This window comes from Rhagoletis pomonella, unplaced genomic scaffold, assembly GCF_013731165.1.
Source record: "Rhagoletis pomonella isolate Grant_MI unplaced genomic scaffold, Rhpom_1.0 Rhpom_scaffold_00006, whole genome shotgun sequence".
Lineage (NCBI taxonomy): Eukaryota > Metazoa > Arthropoda > Insecta > Diptera > Tephritidae > Rhagoletis > Rhagoletis pomonella.
The window spans coordinates 12,762,264-12,771,080 of record NW_023458560.1 but is presented as its reverse complement, the minus strand read 5'-3'; positions in this window follow the sequence as shown (position 1 = coordinate 12,771,080).

Sequence of the window (8,817 nt, the reverse complement as noted above, 5' to 3'; positions counted from 1 at the left end):
GTTAGTCAGTTGAACTCTAGCCGTGGACGTAGACACAACGACCGCTCCTCACTTCGCCGTTCGACTTTTTAAGTTTCGCTGATAACTACTTGTTAATTATATTCACTTCTTTTATTTTCCCGAGAATTCGTATTTGTAATTTCCTTTGAACTTTTAATATTACTTTGAATTGAAATCAATTATTACTCTTAAAATAAACACTGAAATAAAATAAAACCATATACATACTGTAAAAGTGTTAGGGCGGTTAACTTATATATTAACGATTTAACTATAGTTTAAATATATAAGTCTACGGCCCTTAATATGCTTAATTTGTTAAATGGCCCATGAAGTCGATTCAACGTGTATGTTCTTGCGGTGTGATTGTACCAGCTGCTGGTGTGACTTCAAAAATTACATATTCGAAAATTTTATGATTGTACAAGCATGCTGGTGTCGAAAATAGTGAAATTAGCTAATTTTTCTGAGTAAAAATATTGTGACGGAGATTTCTTGCACTACATGAGGCAAAGCCGTATTTGTGGAAGATTAAAGTTCACGATATTGCAGTTGTGAATAAAAAAAACAATGTTTAACAAAATGGTAGAAAAATTATGAAATTTCGGCTCTAATCATTTCGATCTTTCCTGGACCTTATTTGTAAAGAAATGGATATTGTACCAGCATGCTGGTAAGTTATAAGCTTCGAGCCTGATGGTACAATCATTTGATGGAGCCAGAAAGCTGGTGTCCCCCCGCATATTTCCCCTTTCACACAAAAAGGTTTTTGGTTGGATAAAATATTAGCTTTCTTCCAGAGTACATTCCCAGCCAGCAAAATCATTGTAAACGAGCTCGTAACTGAATATTTTCTCGAACAAAAACCGGCTAAAAAGTCGTTTATGATAGCCGTCTACGATTCTTTTTCGCTTGAAATTGTCGATCGCCTACGAACAGTCGTAAACGGATCGAAAAAGCATTCGTATGCGAATATTATATATTATAAAATATTATGGTTCAAGAAAAATTTCCAACAGAATGAAAATATTTTCTTGTGCTACCAAATTACTACAAGCCTCGTTCTTTTATCTTTTCTAACTTTTCGCCGATCGAGAATCCATCGTAAAACATAATATTCGTAAAATGTACGTTTTCTTGCTGGCTGGGTTGTTTTTCTATACGATTACTTACTGAAAATGTTTGCGTGTATACTTATATATATAATATAATAATAAAATTTTAGCTACCATTTTTAGCCACAACGACTTTTTTTAGCTCTTTTTTAGCCCTTTTTTAAAAGGAATTTGGCTACCACTAAAAATGATTCGCGGCAACACTGCTCTCAAGCAATGCCAAGTATGAATAACAGAGCCTTTAGTGTTAGCCAGACATGGTGCAAACGGCTCTTAATAAGTTAAGTTGATTTCCTGTTCCTTAATTTAAAAATGTTTAATACTTAATTTGAATAAAGTTTCATTTAATTTGAAAAAAAGTTTCATTTGGTTTGAATAAAGTTTCATTGAATCTGAAAAAAGTTTCATTTAATTTGAATAAAGTTTCATTGAATCCGAAAAAGGTTTCATTTAATTTGAAAAAGGTTTCGCTTCATCTGAAAAGGTTTCAATTAATTTGAAAAAGGTTTCGCTTAACCTGAAAAGGTTTCATTTAATTTGAAAAAAGTTTAATTTAAACTGAAAATGCTATATAAGATTGGAAATGAAAAGCGTGGGGCGCATGTAATAGACCTGAATTGATATGAAGGATGCATACCATCCCGCTCTTGAGTTAAGCTACGAAATCATAAATGAAATACATAATAATAAGTCGTATAGTTCAAGTACTAGATATGTTTTTGCGAAAGAAAATTTCAGAAAAATTAACAAAGAACTTCCAAAGTTATCTTAGCCAATATAATAGAGATGACGTGGAGCGTAGCGTTGAGCACTTTAAAGATACTATTTTCAATTTGTTTCGAAAGTATGTGCCAAAACGTAATATTGTTCATGAAGTACCAACACAATTATGGTTCACTAAAGAGCTTATAAAATTGAAAAATAAAAAGTCTCATTCTTTTAAACTGTATAAAAGAACACAGTGATTACGTAAAGTACTCAGTTTTGCGGCATAGCTACTTTGCATTAAATACGAAATGTTATAACTCATATTTATGTAAAATTAAAAAGAATTTAATTAACCATTCTAAATCATTTTATGGTTTCGTTAATTCAAAGCGTAAAGTACATGGTTTTCCATCCGCTATGCATTATCGCAACACTGTGTCTAGCGACAGCCAACTCATTGCCAACATGTTTGCCCCGTTCTTTAGGTCCAATTATTCTGTATACTTCCGTATAAGTGGAGACTATCCATACGAGCTTTGTCCAATCAACTTTGCTTATATTCCAGTAATATCTCCCGATGAAGTTTTACACTTTTTAAAAACCTTAAAAGCGTCATTTAGGCCTGGACCTGATCATATTTCGACCTGTTTTCTTAAAAACAGCGCTGAGAACACCTGCGAGCCTTTAACAGCTTTATTCAACTTGTCACTAAAACATGGCGTTTTTCCGTCTGCCTGGAAGGAACCTTTCATAATACCACTTCACAAAAACGGCAGCAGATCTTCTATTGAAAACTATCGAGGCATAGCGAAGCTTTCCGCTATCCCCAAATTATTCGAAGCAATTATTGTTAATCAGCTGACATATTCTATGTCTTTTTCAATTTCACAATCTCAACACGGGTTTTCTAAAGGAAAATCTACTATCACTAATTTATTGGAGTTTACAACTCATGTCTCAAACGGTTTTAGAGAAAATGCTCATACCGACTTAATATACGCCGATTTCAGTAAAGCTTTTGGCAAAGTATGTCACTCGTAACTCATCCATAAACTCGACCTAATCGGCTTTCAGTTTTCTTTAATTGATCTCTTCTTACCTCTCTGATTGAACACAAAGAGTCATTTTTAAAAATTGTTCTTCCAATATCATTAAAGTTTCTTCAGGAGTTCTTCAGGGAAGCCACCTTGATCCGATTCTGTTCCTGATATTCATTAATGATATTTCTTCTTTAATAAAATATTCAAAAATTTTAATGTATGCCGATGATGTAAAACTTTATAAAACATTGTAATCTATCGAAGAAAGGTCCTTGTTACAAGCGGATCTAAGCAAGGTGGTTAATTGGTGTAATGCAAATTATATGCCACTAAACCTTAAAAAATGTAAAGTTATGTGTTTCTCTCGAAGGGCAGTTCTACCAGCTGTTTATTCAATATCAAATTATAATCTGCAGCAGTGATCTAATTTTTGTCGATCTTGGTATCACAATGGATTCCAAACTCAATTTCCACCTTCATATTAATATTACAGTCAATAAAGCCAAAGGCGTTTTTCCATTTGTAAAGCGATGGTCAAAAGAGTTTAAAGATCCTTATGTTACAAAACCTCTTTTAACCACTTTAGTTAGACCTATACTAGAATACGGATCTATTTTTTGGAATCCCCGCTACCAAGTTCATTCAGATAGGATTGAATCAATTCAAAAATAATTCTTGCTTATTGCATTGCGTGATTTTAACTGGGACTCAGACTACGATCTCCCTCCTTACACTAGTCGTCTAAAGCGCATAGCTTTCAGCTTCAAGCTTCTGGCTGAGGTAAATTTTAATGTTCCCGCCCGAGTGTTAAGACAATTTCGACCTCTATTTTAGAAGCCATGCAAAACTAAAACTAAACGATTCATTCTGTTGTTTAAAGCAAGATTTTAACTATCATTCCAGCACGTTTGACATATCGGACTATAAAGACTATAAAGAAAACTATCATTTCCACTCTCCATAATTGAAATACTATCTTTAGCAAATACAATCAGCTGATGAATTTGATTCTGTAGCTGAATAGTTTTAGATCTCGACACTTAACAAACTCCTGTTTCCCCGGCTCGGCACGGTTCCGTACCTCATGCGGACTGTGCCCCTCGTGTCGGTTGGGCGGGTAAAAAAGAGTGTTCTTTGGACACCTGCCAGTCCCTTATCTGATCAGACAAACCACTCGAAACAAGGGGGATGTCCAGCACTTCGCTTCTAATAGAGGTTACAAAAGTGGGGTCGCGCCCGTGGTTACATACAGTAAGATTATATAAAAGAACAGAGTCAAGTAAACACTCACTTCGAAAGTTGGTATCGCTTGAGCCCCAGATCGTGTTATGCGAGTCTGCCCCTATTATGACCGGTAGATTCCTGCGATTTGGTTCCTTCACAGCTTTTTGTAGGTTGTTGACCGCCAGATCACGCTCTCCTTCAGCTGGACGCTCATGCAGACAGTGTCCTCGTCGCTGTATTAGGAGAGTAAAAAAATGAGAATATACTTTTTTAATCAGAATGCAAGCTACTGGAGCTGTTACCACCTGGTAGGTGTATGCCACCGATGCCGGCTCGGAGGCGCCAGGTCTGCTCGAGACGTTGCCTGTTTTGTTGGCTCCTTCGTTGGTGGAGTTATCAGGAGTAGCGGGTCCGCTCGAGGCGTTGCCCACCTCCTCCCCTTGTTGGTCCGTTTTCCGGTGGATTTTTTTCGTGATGGATTAAAAGCCGTAGCTTATTACCCCACCACAACACTCGAGATCTGGGACGGAAGCATCGTTGATGACAAAGCCAACAAAACGCTGCTTACCCTTGGTCTCGCCAACTCGGACTATCCTCCCCTCACTTGTTGGCAGTCCTTTGTTGCCCAGTCGGATAAAGTCCAGAATCTCCTCCGGTTTTGATGGTTCAGCTGGGACCCAGGCCCAGGCTCGTGGCCTGTTAGGGATTTCATCCCTATGAACGGCAACGAAGTCTGCCCCGGGCCACAGCTGTCCAACCGTGGAGATCTTTTCCTTGTAAAGCCTGCCACAGACGCCACCAGCTTTATCCGCCCCTGATGCCACCCAGCATCACGGGTGACTGGTGCAGGGCCGGTATACTTCTGGAGTATCCACTTATACACCCTTCATAGACCCATCAGTGCGGACATCCAGTTGTTCGTGCTAATGAGGCCGTCCGGATGGCCCTTGTCCAACACCGCCAGCGTGAGGTGCTCTCTGGAGGCCTCGCTGAATGGCTTCATGGTGAACACGACCATGGACGGACACCCAGTCTTTTAATGACATTAGGGGCTGCCCTCCGGTCGCGCTGAGCCGTGACGGAGGGCGGAGTTATTTTCGCTGCTTTGGAGCAGCTGGGGCGCCGGTCCAGGTCGTTTGCCTCGGTTGTTGGAGTTTTACTCGCAGGAGTAGTCTCCGGATTGTCCGTGGATGACTTGGGCTCGGCTACTACCCCCTGCAAGTTGGATGTGCCAGGGCTGGGTGTAGAGAGAGGGGTACAGTTCTGCCGGTATCGCTGGAAGTATGCTTTCCCTCTGCGGGCTTAGCATTTCCTCCAGGTTCTGCGGTGGACCTAATCTGATTGGGCCGTGTAGGCTTTGTGTTCGGCGCCGTCGATGCGGTTCCCGAGATGGTGGGTTTGTTGGATTTAGCTTCGCCGAGTCCAGCGGCGGCACTACCCATGCAGGGTTCCGAGGCTACTTTATTTACTGGTTCTTTGGCCGCCCCATGCCTCAGCGAGTCCACCGTTACTCCTGGAGGCGAACAGGTATCCGGGAGGTGCCGTTAGAATACAGTCGGAAAACCTCCTGACTGCAAACCGTCCAATGGGCACGGTGACGCATGACACCCTGAATTAGGGGGTGTTTTATACCTACCACCAGGTACCCCCTAGAAATCACCTCAGTATGCCCACCCCAGCCTCCCTAGAGCGCGCCAATCCGGCCCGCCACTAGACGTGGCAGGAGAGTTTATACCTCGGCCTTAGCTAGACCCCGCCTGCTTGCACCACTGCGGCAGAAGAGCAAGCCCGCTTGGAGGGTATATAAAGGAGGATTTTCACCAACCCGTATGACCACAAAGTTCACAAGCATTTTATATGGAACAAAATCTACAAAAAAAAAATCGAAAAAATAAACGGTAACTTTGAGCGACTTGAAACTTGCACTTTATTATATTAAAATTGAATGGGCTACAAAACTGCATACCCGAAATCTTATAAAGATTCTGAATAAAATGTTCGAAATCTTAGTGAACGTGTTTTTAAGTTTGACTGATTTTTGTGCAAGCTTTGAAGCATTTATTTATGTGGTTTCTGTTGCTATATAGTAGATAGAACACTATTTTAAATGAAAATTATTAAAAATAATTAAACATAAATAGCAAAAAACATAAATTTGAATTTTGATGCTACATTTTACTTGCAGCTGTAAATAAAAAGTTTACAAAAACACTTAACACGAAAAATATTGTCAATATTAAAAAAAAAATCACTGTATGCACATTTCGTACATATGTATGTATTGGCACAGCAAATTTTTAACAATATATGCAATAATTTTTATTCTAATATTTTTCCGCCAATTTTGTATAAAAATATGGTTCATTTAACAACAAAAAACATAAAAATATAATTCCTGAACTTTGTGAAAAACTCGGGAAAATGCAGCAAATTTTCATCAAAATTTTCAACTTTTTAATAAGATTTTAAGATATTTTTGAGTATGCAGTTTTGCAGCCCATTAAATTCTAGTAAAAAATGCAAGCTCGGAGTTAGTCACAAATCGCGTTGATTTTTGAGAATTTTTTTGTTTAAGGTGTTTTGCATTTTTTCTATATAAAGTATTTTCAAAAAAAATTTTTTGTATGGAAAAAAATTGCCAAAAATCAACGGTAATTCCTAGCTACTTAAAACTTGCACTTTACTTATAATAAAATTGATTATGCTACAAATCTGCATACTTAAAAAAATCTGATTAAAAAGCAAGGAATGAAACCGAAACCCAAACCGAAACCGTAACCGTTTAAAACCGTTTCGTTTTTCAAAACCGAAACCGAAACCGTAACCGTTATCTTGACCTGAAAAGGAACGATACCGAAACCATTTCAATCACAGGTTTCAATCGGTTTCCAGAAATTTACAAAAATAATAAATAAAAAATTTCTTTGAAATAAATGATTTATTTAACCAAAATCAGCAACATTTTGCTAAAATTCTTGTTAAGTAGTAAATAATTATGGCAAGGTAACTTTTCGCAAACATCTGCTGATGACTTTGTTGTTGTGAATCGATAATCGATTAATTATATTTAAGTAGTTTCTTTCCCGTACGCAATGCGAGATCCCGCGTGTGCCCAAAATAGCCCAGAAATCATTCCTGTACTCAACAAAATGGGTAATAGAGAGCGAAAATTCGAGCGTATTCGATCGTAAGTGTATTCTTCTTCCTGCCCGAAACAGCCCGGAATTTTTCTCCGAGTAAAAATGGATAAAGTGTCAAAGTGCATATCAGCTGTATTGTGTTTACATGTTGCCTGCATTTACTTGTTGCTTTTAAGGAAAAGTTAAGGAAAATGGCCTGTTGATGTATTTTCAATCTATGTACTTAAAATCAAATTTGTGAAACCAAAATTCAATTTCCAAGTGTTTGCATTTAATACCATGTTCTGACCGACAACTAAAACATTTTTCCTTTTTCTTTTCATTTACAACTTTTAGCTTTCATTCTTATTTTGCTTTGGCCAGGCAATTAACAATAAATCCGAAATGGCGTATTAAATATGATAAAATATGACTTCCACTTCGATAAATAATCGAAAAAAACTAGTGAAGACACCGATTGGAATGAGTGGAAAGTGAGTTTTCAAGTAGGTTTCAGCGAAAACTGGTTTTCGTTTAACAGATTTTATATGGACGAAAACACAAGTTTCAGGTCGAAAACCAGTTTTAGCAACGAAAACATGTTTCCGATGTCGGTCAGAACATGGTATAAGTGACTAAAACAAGAACAACGTGAATCAGCTGTTTCTCGACTTGTGGGCACGAAATGTGGGTTTTTGCGTTTCCGTACTTCTGAACTTTGTTCCATTTTTGAAAGAAAATGTTTCTCTTATTCTCTAATTACCAAATCCGGTCCGGATTGTTAGAGAAAGAACCTAGTGTTGATATTATCAGTGAACTGTAATTATCGATTTTCTTTCCTCAACGTTTAAGACATTGTGATTTAAATAATATCAACAAAATTTCTGTGAAAAACCGAAACCGGAACGAAACCGAAACCAAAACCGAAATAAATTTTGAAGAACGAAACCAAAACCGAAACCGAAACACTTGGCAAAACCGAAACCCAAACCGGAACGTTATTTTGAATCGGTTTCATTCCTTGTTAAAAAGTTGAAAAATTTCATAAAAATTTGCTGAATTTTCGCGAGTTTTGCACAAAGTTTGGGAATTATATTTTTTTTTAATTTTATTGAGCTTTGTACCACGATTGTGTATTAGGAAAAATTGAAAAAGCAACAAAGTCTAAGCGCTAGAAGTTATAGCAGCTATTTCGGAGATCACCACATCTCCTCATCAGACTTTTTTTTTCCAGACTTCAGCAGGGATCGAACCTGCGTAATCGATGTTCAAAGTCAAAAGCGTTAACCACTGAGCTATGTACACCCCGTAAAGAAACAATCGTGGTACAAAGCTCAATAAAAATATAAAAAAATGAAATCTTAATAAGCCACAATAACATTGACGAATACAAGTTTAGTTTATATTTTAATGTTTTTTGGTGTAGAATGAACCATGTTTTTTATTTTTATATGAAATTTAGATATTAGCATGTTGCTTTAATTTGGATTCTCTTTAGTGGAAATATGAACAATGTAATGGTTAACAAGTAATTTTTAACAAAAAAAAACCGACCAATGATCGGATCTAAACCAAATTAGTATGGGACCACCTCTGAGACACTACCTTTCC